The sequence below is a fragment of the Barbus barbus genome, assembly GCF_936440315.1.
Source record: "Barbus barbus genome assembly, chromosome: 19".
NCBI lineage: Eukaryota > Metazoa > Chordata > Actinopteri > Cypriniformes > Cyprinidae > Barbus > Barbus barbus.
In genome coordinates, this window is record NC_136747.1 from 1,330,969 (window position 1) to 1,346,474 (window position 15,506).

Consider the following 15,506-nt stretch of genomic DNA (forward strand, 5'->3'; position numbering starts at 1 on the left):
ATTCAGGGACCATAGAAAGTGTATTGAGACAGTGCATCTCAGTGTGGTATGGAAACAGCTCCAATCAGGACTGCAAAGCACTACAGAGAGTTGTGCGCTTAGCTGAGCACATCTCAGGGTCTGCTCTCCCCTCTCTGCAGGACATCTACCTCAAACGCTGCAAAAATAGAGCTGTCAAAATCAGCAAGGACTCATTAATCACCCTGGTAACCATCTATTCACTTTGCTTCCATCTGGTAAGCGCTTCCATAGCCTGATGGCAAAAACTGAGAGACTTAGGAGGAGCTTCTTCCCCCGGCCATCAGGCTCCTAAACTCTAACTCTGTGTCATAACATCACTTGACTCCATGTAAATATCACCATATCAATAAGCTATTCATAATTTTTCTCTACCTCATATTGCTGCTATTTAAATACCCTGTACAACTTTTTGCACATTCCTCTTATTACTATTTAAGTCAACAACATACTGACCTGTACATTTATATTTTTTATCTTTTATTTTATTCTCTTATTTTTTCTACTTTTCTTTTTCTTAATATTTGTATACTTTATAATTGCACTGTCCTTGGAGCGGACCTGACCTACATTTCACTGCTGGTTATACCCTGTATAATTGTGTATGTGACAAATAAAAATCTTGAATCTTGAAATCTGACCTCAGAAGACTATGGAGGGTTGTCCGGACTGCTGAGCGAATCATTGGTACAACCCTCCCCACTCTCCAAGAACTGTACTTATCCAGAGTGAGCAAAAGGGCTGGTAAAATCACTCTGGACCCCTCACATCCAGCACACAACCTCTTTGAACTGTTACCATCTGGTCGACGCTACAGAGCTCTGAGCACCAGAACGACCAGACACAGGAACAGTTTCTTCCCTCAGGCAATCCATCTCATGAACACTTGACAATAAACGTGGAACACAACTATAATACACTATCCATTCACCACACTAATTTTATTTTCTCATTTCTAATTTGCACATACTTGACCTGTACATACATAGTTGTCTATATTATATATTGTGTTTTTGCTGTTTTGTACATTGCCTATTTGGTTATTTGTTGTTATTCTTTTATTACCTGTGTCCTGTCCTGTTGCTATCTTTCTGTTGCACTGTGGAGCTTGTCACAACAACAAATTCCTTGTATGTGTAAACATACTTGGCCAATAAAGCTCATTCTGATTCTGATATTAAGGGACATTTTGCCTCCTGATTCATACATTCAGCTTGAATTATCATGAAACAAGTGTAATTTTCATATTTTTTTGTTTACATAAAATATCTAATTTTTGTAATATTAGTAATTATGCAATTTCATTAATAATAATTAAAAAAAAAAAACTACATTCTGGTCAACTCTGGTGCAAGTCACATGTTTTTTTCTTTTTTTCTATGAATGCTTTAAAGATCTTTATGCCTTTTTATAACTGAGGTAACAATGTCACTTCCTCTGATAGGAATCTTTGGAAGGCACTGATGCATGTCTTTATTCTCATTTGTACAAAATGTTTAGGATACACCAATAGAAAATTATGTCAAATCTATTATTGTGATTTTGCAGTGAATCTCTCATTAACTTTTTAAAAACAATAATATAATGGAAATCCATAAAATTCTGTTTTAGAAATGCAATGTGGTATCTGGTTTGAGGTTAGCATCTTGAGCTAAAGCACAAAATGGTGGAAAGTGTCAACTCTTGTTAGTGGTTTAAAAAGTTTAATGATAACAGAGTTGACAATGAGTATCACAATGACAATCACATTTAAGTATTTTGCATTACATTATATTGTTTATTTTGGGTCCCTTTACTGTAAAGGATACATTTGTTTTATATCATTACAGGCTAAAGAAACTGATTACATGTAAATTAACCTCTCAGGGGTAAGGGAGGCAGAAACTAGACAAGAGATAGACGGCACAAAAAGAAAAAAGCACCACTACTCGAAATACAAGCTTGTTTTGCTCTATTGTTTATGAATACTAATGTAATGGCTTCAAAGTAAATCTAAAATTCTTGCAAACTGCTACTCCTCGAATCAAAAGCTCTGTCTTTTGTCTATAAAACAAAACTTGCATAGTGCACATTTAAATACTAAAAGACATATGGGCAGAAATTGCCAATAACTGATTTGCATGCCCAGGGTGAGGGAGCAGCATGTCCTTTTATTTTCCAGATCTGTAATGCATGAGACACTTGAAGTTAATTTTCAATTACATGACAGATCTGTAAGTCACATGTATCTGATAAAATTATATAGTTACATTTAAAATGGTTTCAGTTTCAGAATCTGGCAGAAAATGTTGCTGTTTTTGGTTTTTTAACTGCAGGTGGTCAACTCTGTTATCAATGCCAACTATCATTTTTAAAGCTATGTTTACAGAAAATGCACACCATGTTGGCAACTTTTCAGTTAAACGATTTTTACTCTAAACCTATAAATATATAGACCTTTTTGTTTTAATGGATTAAGGGACAGATGCTCTTCTAGGGAGGACAGGGTTTTAAATTGTGGTACATTTGTTAACTGTATATGTTTGACCCAGTTTATCTATAACAGTTGACAGATTTAGATTTTCAGAATAAATATTTAAAATCTTACAACTTTAAGATCAGCAAATATAGAAAATATTCCATTTAAAGTGTGTTCTATGAGAATAAAAAAAAGAAAAGAAATTTGGTTTTCTTCCTCAGCTTGAAATGTACCTGCAATTCTGGAATGAATTATGTAAACATGCAATGCTATGACAGCACTTGCATCCATTTTAGCAATGTTTAAAAACATCATAAATGTAACACCTCTTGTTGTTGCATTGAATAATTTCACTGCGTGCGCAAACACACACATATACATGCGATGATTGGCCTGTTATTCTGTTGACGCCATTATAATACAAAAGTGAGTAGCACTTCTTAACAGACCACAACTACACTGCACACAACAGCTGTTTGTATATATTCCATTACATATTTCTGTTATGAAATATAATTTATTCACAAGTTTTAAAGCAACAGATGTTTAACAGTTGGGCTTCACACTTTCCAGCTTATCTTCAGTGGTGGTGTGATGATCCCTAAAACAATAAAGAACAGCTGTTAGACATCAGCTTGTGTTTGTCTTTGAGATACAGCAGCAGATGATGACGCATGTTTCTGAGCATGTGATTGGCCGGGCACTGAACAGCAGCAGCCAATGAATAAGCAGAGAGTTACTCTGCGAGAACTTTAGCACACCAGGACAACCAGCAGCATCAAGATGTGACTCTATATAGTCTCGCTTTACTTCATTGAGTAGATATGATTGAAAACATACAAATACAATCGGTCACAGACAAGCAATTCATTTTCTTACTACATTATAACGTTATAGTCTAGACTAGGGCTGTCACTAACGATTATTTTGGTAATAGAGTAATCAGTCGATTATTCCGATGATTAATCGAGTAATGGGTTAATTATGATCAATGTTTTTGTGGTAATAAAAATAGACCCAAGTGGACAATAGCCTTTAAAATGCATATATATTAGCAATGATGCAATGACAATTATCTCAAATAAAAGATCAAAAGCAAGTAATCATGTGTGTTTTTTAACAAAAATGTTAATAAATAATTTACATTTATGCATTTAGCAGACGCTTTTATCCAAAGCGACACTCATTGCATTCAAGTTACAGGTTTTTTTACATTTTATCAGCTCTTGCTTTCCCTGGGAATCGAACCCATGACCTTGGCGTTGCTAGCGCCATGCTCTACTATTTGAGCTACAGGAAAGCTATTAAAAATAATGTATTAAAAACAACAGAGCTAATGTGCATTACGCATTATATCAAACGCCTGCAGAGGGCGCTAACGGCCTGGTGATTGTTTACACTTTACTGCGCGATCTAATCCTTGTTTAATATTGAACAAGAATCATTTAAATTGAATGTCCACTTAACCTTTAATATTTGGCTATTTCTTTACGACAAATGCTACAGCCGCTGTAATTTCTCGAATATGTGGAAATCAAAACATCGAGAAACATACAGATGTATTCTCCTGTTTGAGGAGGATTATAAATAATTTACCTTACAAATCTGATGAAATGCGCACGTTGCGTTCCCAGATGAACGTTATAATAAACCCAAACTCCGTTTGTGCGGAGCAGCATTTACTGTGAACGGAGCCGCTCTGACACGCACGCACACACACTCCTCCCGACCGATACGCCATTAATGACCGCATTCACCAGCATCTGCAGGGGTTTTGAGAGACAACGACACATTACACTTCAACCACGGCTGATCAAGTACATAACAGAACCAACAACAGTCTGATAAAGAGGGATCTGTTTCTGAGCATGTGATTGGCCGGGCACTGAACAGCAGCAGCCAATGAATAAGCAGAGAGTTACTCTGCGAGAACTTTAGCACACCAGGACAACCAGCAGCATCAAGATGTGACTCTATATAGTCTCGCTTTACTTCATTGAGTAGATATGATTGAAAACATACAAATCATACAATACAATCGGTCACAGACAAGCAATTCATTTTCTTACTACATTATAACGTTATAGTCTAGACTAGGGCTGTCACTAACGATTATTTTGGTAATAGAGTAATCAGTCGATTATTCCGATGATTAATCGAGTAATGGGTTAATTATGATCAATGTTTTTGTGGTAATGGCGCAGTGGTGATGATGGCGCAGTGGATAAGACACATGCCTTTGGTGTGAGAGACCCGGGTTCAAATCCACTGTGAGACACCAATGTGTCCCTGAGTAAGACACTTAACCCTTAGTTGCTCCAGAGGCGTGCGACCTCTGACATATATAGCAATTGTAAGTCGCTTTGGATAAAAGCGTCAGCTAAATGAATAAATGTAAATGTAAATGTAATAAAAATAGACCCAAGTGGACAATAGCCTTTAAAATACATATATATTAGCAATGATGCAATGACTCTCAAATAAAGGACCGAAAGCAAGTAATCATGTGTGTTTTTTAACAAAAATGTTAATAAATAATTTACATTTATGCATTTAGCAGACGCTTTTATCCAAAGCGACACTCATTGCATTCAAGTTACAGGTTTTTTTACATTTTATCAGCTCTTGCTTTCCCTGGGAATCGAACCCATGACCTTGGCGTTGCTAGTGCCATGCTCTACTATTTGAGCTACAGGAAAGCTATTAAAAATAATGTATTAAAAACAACAGAGCTAATGTGCATTACGCATTATATCAAACGCCTGCAGAGGGCGCTAACGGCCTGGTGATTGTTTATACTTTACTGCGCGATCTAATCCTTGTTTAATATTGAACAAGAATCATTTAAATTGAATGTCCACTTAACCTTTAATATTTGGCTATTTCTTTACGACAAATGCTACAGCCGCTGTAATTTCTTGAATATGTGGAAATCAAAACATCGAGAAACATACTGATGTATTCTCCTGTTTGCGGAGGATTATAAATAATTTACCTTACAAATCTGATGAAATGCGCACGTTGCGTTCCCAGATGAACGTTATAATAAACCCAAACTCCGTTTGTGCGGAGCAGCATTTACTGTGAACGGAGCCGCTCTGACACGCACGCACACACACTCCTCCCGACCGATACGCCATTAATGACCGCATTCACCAGCATCTGCAGGGGTTTTGAGAGACAACGACACATTACACTTCAACCACGGCTGATCAAGTACATAACAGAACCAACAACAGTCTGATAAAGAGGGATCTGTTTCTGAGCATGTGATTGGCCGGGCACTGAACAGCAGCAGCCAATGAATAAGCAGAGAGTTACTCTGCGAGAACTTTAGCACACCAGGACAACCAGCAGCATCAAGGTGTGACTCTATATAGTCTCGCTTTACTTCATTGAGTAGATATGATTGAAAACATACAAATACAATCGGTCACAGACAAGCAATTCATTTTCTTACTACATTATAGTCTAGACTAGGGCTGTCACTAACGATTATTTTGGTAATAGAGTAATCAGTCGATTATTCCGATGATTAATCGAGTAATGGGTTAATTATGATAAATGTTTTTGTGGTAATAAAAATAGACCCAAGTGGACAATAGCCTTTAAAATACATATATATTAGCAATGATGCAATGACTCTCAAATAAAGGATCGAAAGCAAGTAATCATGTGGTTTTATTGAACAAAAATGTAAAATAATGAAAGCATATGCTAAACCTGCATCGCAGATATTTAATTGAATCGAATGGCGTTCATGAATTCACAATAGCATTATGCTTTATGATTTTTAAATGGTTTAAAATATCATGCAGCCTTGGAAAACGGTCTAATGTGTTTCATGGATTCTCGTCCGTGCATTGAGCCACTTCCGATATTTTGCCAGTTACTCGCAGGCAAAATGAAAATCAAGTACTCTAATCGAGGCAGCCCTCGTCTAGACAACTTCGGGATAATGGTCTTGGTCAGAAGTTATTCAGTAAGAAGCAAACTCACCCTGAGAGCACTGTTGAGCGGTTGACGCTCCTCCCGACCGATACGCCATTAATAACCGCATTCATCAGCATCTGCAGGGGTTTTGAGAGACAACGACACATTACACTTCAACCACGGCTGATCAAGTACATAACAGAACCAACAACAGTCTGATAAAGAGGGATCTGTTTCTGAGCATGTGATTGGCCGGGCACTGAACAGCAGCAGCCAATGAATAAGCAGAGAGTTACTCTGCGAGAACTTTAGCACACCAGGACAACCAGCAGCATCAAGGTGTGACTCTATATAGTCTCGCTTTACTTCATTGAGTAGATATGATTGAAAACATACAAATCATACAATACAATCGGTCACAGACAAGCAATTCATTTTCTTACTACATTATAACGTTATAGTCTAGACTAGGGCTGTCACTAACGATTATTTTGGTAATCGAGTAATCAGTCGATTATTCCGATGATTAATCGAGTAATGGGTTAATTATGATCAATGTTTTTGTGGTAATGGCGCAGTGGTGATGATGGCGCAGTGGATAAGACACATGCCTTTGGTGTGAGAGACCCGGGTTCAAATCCACTGTGAGACACCAATGTGTCCCTGAGTAAGACACTTAACCCTTAGTTGCTCCAGAGGCGTGCGACCTCTGACATGTATAGCAATTGTAAGTCGCTTTGGATAAAAGCGTCAGCTAAATGAATAAATGTAAATGTAATAAAAATAGACCCAAGTGGACAATAGCCTTTAAAATGCATATATATTAGCAATGATGCAATGACAATTATCTCAAATAAAAGATCAAAAGCAAGTAATCATGTGTGTTTTTTAACAAAAATGTTAATAAATAATTTACATTTATGCATTTAGCAGACGCTTTTATCCAAAGCGACACTCATTGCATTCAAGTTACAGGTTTTTTTTTACATTTTATCAGCTCTTGCTTTCCCTGGGAATCGAACCCATGACCTTGGCGTTGCTAGCGCCATGCTCTACTATTTGAGCTACAGGAAAGCTATTAAAAATAATGTATTAAAAACAACAGAGCTAATGTGCATTACGCATTATATCAAACGCCTGCAGAGGGCGCTAACGGCCTGGTGATTGTTTATACTTTACTGCGCGATCTAATCCTTGTTTAATATTGAACAAGAATCATTTAAATTGAATGTCCACTTAACCTTTAATATTTGGCTATTTCTTTACGACAAATGCTACAGCCGCTGTAATTTCTCGAATATGTGGAAATCAAAACATCGAGAAACATACTGATGTATTCTCCTGTTTGCGGAGGATTATAAATAATTTACCTTACAAATCTGATGAAATGCGCACGTTGCGTTCCCAGATGAACGTTATAATAAACCCAAACTCCGTTTGTGCGGAGCAGCATTTACTGTGAACGGAGCCGCTCTGACACGCACGCACACACACTCCTCCCGACCGATACGCCATTAATGACCGCATTCACCAGCATCTGCAGGGGTTTTGAGAGACAACGACACATTACACTTCAACCACGGCTGATCAAGTACATAACAGAACCAACAACAGTCTGATAAAGAGGGATCTGTTTCTGAGCATGTGATTGGCCGGGCACTGAATAGCAGCAGCCAATGAATAAGCAGAGAGTTACTCTGCGAGAACTTTAGCACACCAGGACAACCAGCAGCATCAAGATGTGACTCTATATAGTCTCGCTTTACTTCATTGAGTAGATATGATTGAAAACATACAAATCATACAATACAATCGGTCACAGACAAGCAATTCATTTTCTTACTACATTATAACGTTATAGTCTAGACTAGGGCTGTCACTAACGATTATTTTGGTAATAGAGTAATCAGTCGATTATTCCGATGATTAATCGAGTAATGGGTTAATTATGATAAATGTTTTTGTGGTAATAAAAATAGACCCAAGTGGACAATAGCCTTTAAAATACATATATATTAGCAATGATGCAATGACTCTCAAATAAAGGATCGAAAGCAAGTAATCATGTGGTTTTATTGAACAAAAATGTAAAATAATGAAAGCATATGCTAAACCTGCATCGCAGATATTTAATTGAATCGAATGGCGTTCATGAATTCACAATAGCATTATGCTTTATGATTTTTAAATGGTTTAATATATCATGCAGCCTTGGAAAACGGTCTAATGTGTTTCATGGATTCTCGTCCGTGCATTGAGCCACTTCCGATATTTTGCCAGTTACTCGCAGGCAAAATGAAAATCAAGTACTTTTTAAAATCAAGTACTCTAATCGAGGCAGCCCTCGTCTAGACCACAGGTTTTCAACCAGGGGGGTGCCAGCACCTGTCAAGGGGGGCGCGAGCATCAATTAATTCAGAGACATTGCCTTGAAGATTTACGAATACGAGCTTTCAAATCTTCAGCCATCCGCTAGGGGACAATCAGACTCCCGCTGTTAGGCGACAGTGAGAATGGTGTAAAATAATTTACGGTTAGTCATGTCAGAAATCCAACCATTGGCATGTTGTTATCTCAGAAACGGGCTCAGCCATCACACTGAATCAGGTAAACTGGTTATATGTGTATGTTTCTTAATGCTACGCACTGGAAATGCAGCAAACTATGTGAATGATGTTCGCGCACTTTGGGCTCGCGCGGGGGGGGGGGGGGGGGGGGGGGGGGGGGCGCGAGTGAAATTAGACAAACTTGGGGGGGCGCATGTCCTAAAAGGTTGAAAACCCCTGGTCTAGACAACTTCGGGATAATGGTCTTGGTCAGAAGTTATTCAGTAAGAAGCAAACTCACCCTGAGAGCACTGTTGAGCGGTTGACGCTCCTCCCGACCGATACGCCATTAATGACCGCATTCACCAGCATCTGCAGGGGTTTTGAGAGACAACGACACATTACACTTCAACCACGGCTGATCAAGTACATAACAGAACCAACAACAGTCTGATAAAGAGGGATCTGTTTCTGAGCATGTGATTGGCCGGGCACTGAACAGCAGCAGCCAATGAATAAGCAGAGAGTTACTCTGCGAGAACTTTAGCACACCAGGACAACCAGCAGCATCAAGGTGTGACTCTATATAGTCTCGCTTTACTTCATTGAGTAGATATGATTGAAAACATACAAATCATACAATACAATCGGTCACAGACAAGCAATTCATTTTCTTACTACATTATAACGTTATAGTCTAGACTAGGGCTGTCACTAACGATTATTTTGGTAATCGAGTAATCAGTCGATTATTCCGATGATTAATCGAGTAATGGGTTAATTATGATCAATGTTTTTGTGGTAATGGCGCAGTGGTGATGATGGCGCAGTGGATAAGACACATGCCTTTGGTGTGAGAGACCCGGGTTCAAATCCACTGTGAGACACCAATGTGTCCCTGAGTAAGACACTTAACCCTTAGTTGCTCCAGAGGCGTGCGACCTCTGACATGTATAGCAATTGTAAGTCGCTTTGGATAAAAGCGTCAGCTAAATGAATAAATGTAAATGTAATAAAAATAGACCCAAGTGGACAATAGCCTTTAAAATGCATATATATTAGCAATGATGCAATGACAATTATCTCAAATAAAAGATCAAAAGCAAGTAATCATGTGTGTTTTTTAACAAAAATGTTAATAAATAATTTACATTTATGCATTTAGCAGACGCTTTTATCCAAAGCGACACTCATTGCATTCAAGTTACAGGTTTTTTTTTACATTTTATCAGCTCTTGCTTTCCCTGGGAATCGAACCCATGACCTTGGCGTTGCTAGTGCCATGCTCTACTATTTGAGCTACAGGAAAGCTATTAAAAATAATGTATTAAAAACAACAGAGCTAATGTGCATTACGGGGTGTGCGATATGACGATTTTTGATCGTGGACGATAAAAATGTCTCCACGATCTGCTTTTGAAGAAATATGGTAGTATCGTGCTACAGCACACATTTTATCAAATACAGTTCTGGCTCCTCCGTCTCTATATACTGTACAACACCACATACAGCAGTAGAGTTACTCTGACAGGACACTGCACTTATTCGCGATCGCAAAAGTACATTATTTGCACACAAGCCTTGCTGGTTAAATGTTTAATTCGCGCGCTGGTCTGACGTGCGCTTTTTCTGAGCACATACACCTGAAGCACGCGCACTAAAAACCCTGTCTAACAGCGCCTGATTACTCAACTAACTTATCTTTGCGCTAATACTGTCAAAACACACAAGGTTTACATACAGACTGAGTTGGTTATGTCTAAAATGAAAGTAACGTTAAATAGTTAAGAGAGAAACGGATGCGTGTCTGTATATTAGATGCGTGCAGCTCTTAAAGGGACAGGACATGCTGTCGACTGTCATTAAAGGGATAGTTCACCCTAAAATTTAATTTCTGTCATTATTTATTCACTCACATGTTGTCCCAAACTTCTATTAATTTCTTGTGCTGAACCCAAAAGATGATATTTTGAAGAATGAGGGTAACCAAACAGTTGCTGGTCTACATTGACTTTGATAGCAGGAAAGAACAATCCTATGGAAGTCACTGAGGACCAGCAACTGTTTGGTTTTCCACCTTCTTCAAAATAGCATTTATGTTCAGCAGAAGAAAGAAACTCATTCAGGTTTAAAACTACTTTTGAGTAAATGATGGTATAAAAATAAAACATCATGACAGAATTGACAGACAGATGGCAGAATATTTATTTTTGGGGGAACTATTAATTTAACGTTAACAAAACAACAAAAAGCAAAGAGAAAAATCACTCACTATTCTTGACTGAAAATCTTTAATACAGTTGCTTTAGGAATCAGTCTATCTAGTGTTTTATTTTTATATTTGTTCATTCAATTTCATTGAATGCTCTGCTAAATACACCTATTGTACCTGAAAATAAAGCACTGTTTGTTTTATTTGTATATTATGTGTATTTGTAATATGTATCTTTGTTCTTATTTTTTAATAAGAAAGAGAGAATGATGACACAGATTTTTATCTGCGCCCACTTTGGCCTAAATATCTGCCATGTCTTTTTTCTGTTGCTACCTTGAAAGGCTTTGTCTTTCTAGTTTGGCTGTAATGCTCAGACAGCTTGTAAAACCAACATGACAAAGAATCGTGATAAAATCGTGAATCGTGATATGATATTTTTCCCATATCGCCCACCCCTAGCTGGGCTACGATCAAGAAAAAAAAAAAGAGGTTTACTGTGAGCTCTGCAGATCAATGCCCACATATGCAGACAAGTAAGTTAGAGAAAAGTTAACGTGTATGAAACCTATGGTATGAACATAATATAATGAATTGCTGTGTGACTACGGAGAATGAATCCTATGCAATAGGTTTATTTGCACTTGTTTCATGTTTTTGCACAGTTTTGCTGCACTTTGCACTAAACCTACCTTAAAAAAAATTGTTATTCATGTTGTTCAAGCAAACTGTTCTTTTTCGTGATTATTGGGATCAATACCCGACGCGTTGACCTGGGCCAGTGAACTTCAAAAGACACTGGCGGCAAATTTCCCTTATTGTCTACCCCTGGCAGGGTCAATGCAGCTAGCTATCAGGAGATTTTGGAGCACTTCATGCTTCCATCTGCTGAAAAGCTTTATGGAGATGAAGATTTCGTTTTTCAGCACGACCTGGCACCTGCTCACAGTGCCAAAACCACTGGTAAATGGTTTACTGACCATGGTATTACTGTGCTCAATTGGCCTGCCAACTCTCCTGACCTGAACCCCATAGAGAATCTGTGGGATATTGTGAAGAGAAAGTTGAGAGACGCAAGACCCAACACTCTGGATGAGCTTAAGGCCGCTATCGAAGCATCCTGGGCCTCCATAACACCTCAGCAGTGCCACAGGCTGATTGCCTCCATGCCACGCCGCATTGAAGCAGTCATTTCTGCAAAAGGATTCCCGACCAAGTATTGAGTGCATAACTGAACATAATTATTTGAAGGTTGACTTTTTTTGTATTAAAAACACTTTTCTTTTATTGGTCGGATGAAATATGCTAATTTTTTGAGATAGGAATTTTGGGTTTTCATGAGCTGTATGCCAAAATCATCAATATTAAAACAATAAAAGGCTTGAACTACTTCAGTTGTGTTGTAATGAATCTAAAATATATGAAAGTCTAATGTTTATCAGTACATTACAGAAAATAATGAACTATCACAATATGCTAATTTTTTGAGAAGGACCTGTATACACGTTACTTAAATAATGTGGTAAATATCAGTTTACAATATTTTTAACTATTACCGAAATCAAACAATCAAATAGTTTTCTGTACTGCGTTACATTATTTAAGGTATTTATCTGTAGCGGCTAAAGAATCAGGAGCTGCACACATTCACGGAAAACACCTTACTTTTTTGTAAGCTTTTGTTGAAAAGAGCGCACAGCCAGAAGTGCATAGGGACTCTCATCTAGAAACGAACATGCTTTACTACTTCCACATGCACTCCTACAACACATTACAAAATAAAACTATACAGACGGTAAATCATTATCAGAACTGCTCTGAAACAGTATGATGTTGAATACTAAACAGATACTTAAGGCTTGTTATACCGTTGAAGAGAATAGCCTTAGTGGATCAAAGTAATGCACGTGGCCACATATTGTACAAGCATTTCCTAACATTCAACAGATATCGGTGTTCGATTAATGTGCGCCAAATACTGTTAGACAAGCATATTACGCGTGGAATGATACATTATATCAACATTTTCCGTAAAAACAAGGCATTATGTCTCACTCACATGTCTCTGCTGCTGCACTCCTCGTCGCTCCGAGCCGGAAAAGACCGTCCAGCCTGCGCGTGTCCCTGACGTCATCCTTTCACCGGAAGCGCCGCCGGAGCCGGCTACTGCGCATGCGCACATCAAAGCGTAAATCTGTCACACTGTACAACAATAATTCAGTTTTTGCAAACACTGAGTGGAAGAAAGTATAGTCAATAACAAATAAGTTTTTCATATGTAATAAAGTAAAAGTGGTATATTTTAAAATATTGCACATAATTTACCCTGGTAAAGAATTCTTTGAACGTTTCAAACTGGAAATGAAAACCTCCTGTGATTTTTGTAACTAATCTTTTCTTTCAATATACTCAATGTTATTTTGGTTAGATGTCTCTAACTTCATTTCTACGATGTTTGGAACATTAATACAAATAGGAATATATGATGTCATATTTGTTTTTGTACAAGATACCATTGATTCTTAAAGTACAATTTTTTTTCTTACACAACTAATTATTTTACTTGGAAAATATCATATTCATGTAAAGAAATGGGCTAAAGCTAAGACAAATTGTGAACATTTTATTAAAGAAATTAAGCAATATGATACTACTTTGCACAATAAAACAGAAAAGCTAAAAAGACCTTGGTTAATTAAATGTTTTTATTTTTTCCCTGGCACAGATCTTCAGAATCAGAATGAGCTTTATTGCCAGGTATGTTTGCACATACGAGGGGTTTGTTTTGGTGACAGTAGCTCCACAGTGTGACAGAATGACAGCGACAGGACAGGACACAGGTAATTAAAAGATAATGTACAAATATACAAAATGGACAATGTGCAAAATAGCACAAACACAATATATAAAATAGACAATTTAGTATGTACAAGTATATTAGGTGCCAATTTGAAATGTAATAAGTATGTGTGTTAAAAATAAATACAAATAAAAAGTATTATAGTGTTGTGTGTTCCACGTTTATTTATTGAGTGTTCATGATGTATTGACTGAGGGAAGAAACTGTTCCTGTGTCTGGTCGTTCTGGTGCTCAGAGCTCTGTAGCGTCGACCAGATGGTAACAGTTCAAAGAGGGAGTGTGCTGGATGTGAGCGGTCCAGAGTGATTTTACCAGCCCTTTTGCTCACTCTGGATGAGTACAGTTCTTGGAGAGTGGGGAGGGCTGTACCAATGATTCGCTCAGCAGTCCGGACTACCCTCCGTAGTCTTCTGAGGTCAGATTTGGTAGCTGAGCTGAACCAGACAGTTATTGAGGTGCAGAGGATGGATTCAATGATGACGGAGTAGAACTGTTTCAGTAAGTCCTGTGGCAGGTTGAACTTCCTCAGCTGGTGAAGAAAGTACGAGTGCTGATGTGAATTTACCAAGCTTTACTAACTGCTGTCTGTCTGTCAGGAAGCTGTTGATCCACTGGCAGACGGAGGTGGGGACGGAGAGCTGAGTTAGTTTATTTTGAAGGGTTTCCGTGATGATGGTGTTAAAAGCGGAGCTGAAATCCACAAACAGGATCCTCACATAAGTCCCTGGTCTGTCCAGATGCTGCAGGATGAAGTGCAGTCCCATGTTGACTGCATCATCCACAGACCTGTTTGCTCTGTAGGCAAACTGCAGGGGGTCCAGTAAGGGTCCAGTGATGTCCTTCAGATGAGCCAAAATCAGTCTTTCAAATGATTTCATGGCTACAGACGTTAGGGCCACAGGTCTGTAGTCATTAAGCAGGGGCGTAGATTACGCGGGGGACGCGGGGGACGTGTCCCCCCCCCACTTTTTATAAAAAGTAAATTCATCCCCCGCACTTTTTCATCGGACAGTTGTGTTATCGACATGTTGAGGTTTTAATGGAGCGATGTATATAAATGCAGAATGAATTCAAATTCAAAGAGACAGGATCATTTATACATGACGTTTACGTTTCCATGCCAATCAGTCACTCAGTTTGTGACGTCACAACATGCCCAGGCTCGCGCCCGCGGTCCCGCGCTGTCTCCATCATTCATTAGAGGTCGAGATGAGATCAAAGCGGCAAGAAACTCTTCACTCCTTTTTTAGGAAGAAGTCAAGCAGCGTAAGTTGGCATGTGGGATCCGAATAATGTTGCACAATGTTGAGTGACTCTGCCTATTGCTCTTGCTGAATAATTAGCAAGTTTTGATGTTCATTATATGGAGAAATAAAAAGCTGCCTGGACAAACATGCACTTATTTATTTTCAGTGTATTTTTCTGTAACTCTTTTGTGACGTCTTTTATTTTAACACGTATGTATGTTATCAGAACCCT

The 15,506-nt window shown here is 38.2% G+C and overlaps 1 long non-coding RNA gene across 1 annotated transcript; it reads right to left on the reverse strand.

Moving 5' to 3' along the window:
• Positions 1-1,706: 1,706 nt before the first annotated feature.
• On the reverse strand, positions 1,707-13,303 carry LOC306885411. The gene is made up of 7 exons (XR_013785533.1): positions 13,227-13,303; positions 9,257-9,327; positions 7,780-7,946; positions 6,476-6,546; positions 5,472-5,638; positions 4,073-4,239; positions 1,707-3,077 (listed from the first exon to the last, which is right to left on the reverse strand). It is a non-coding gene; the product is annotated as an uncharacterized lncRNA (long non-coding RNA).
• Positions 13,304-15,506: the final 2,203 nt, after the last annotated feature.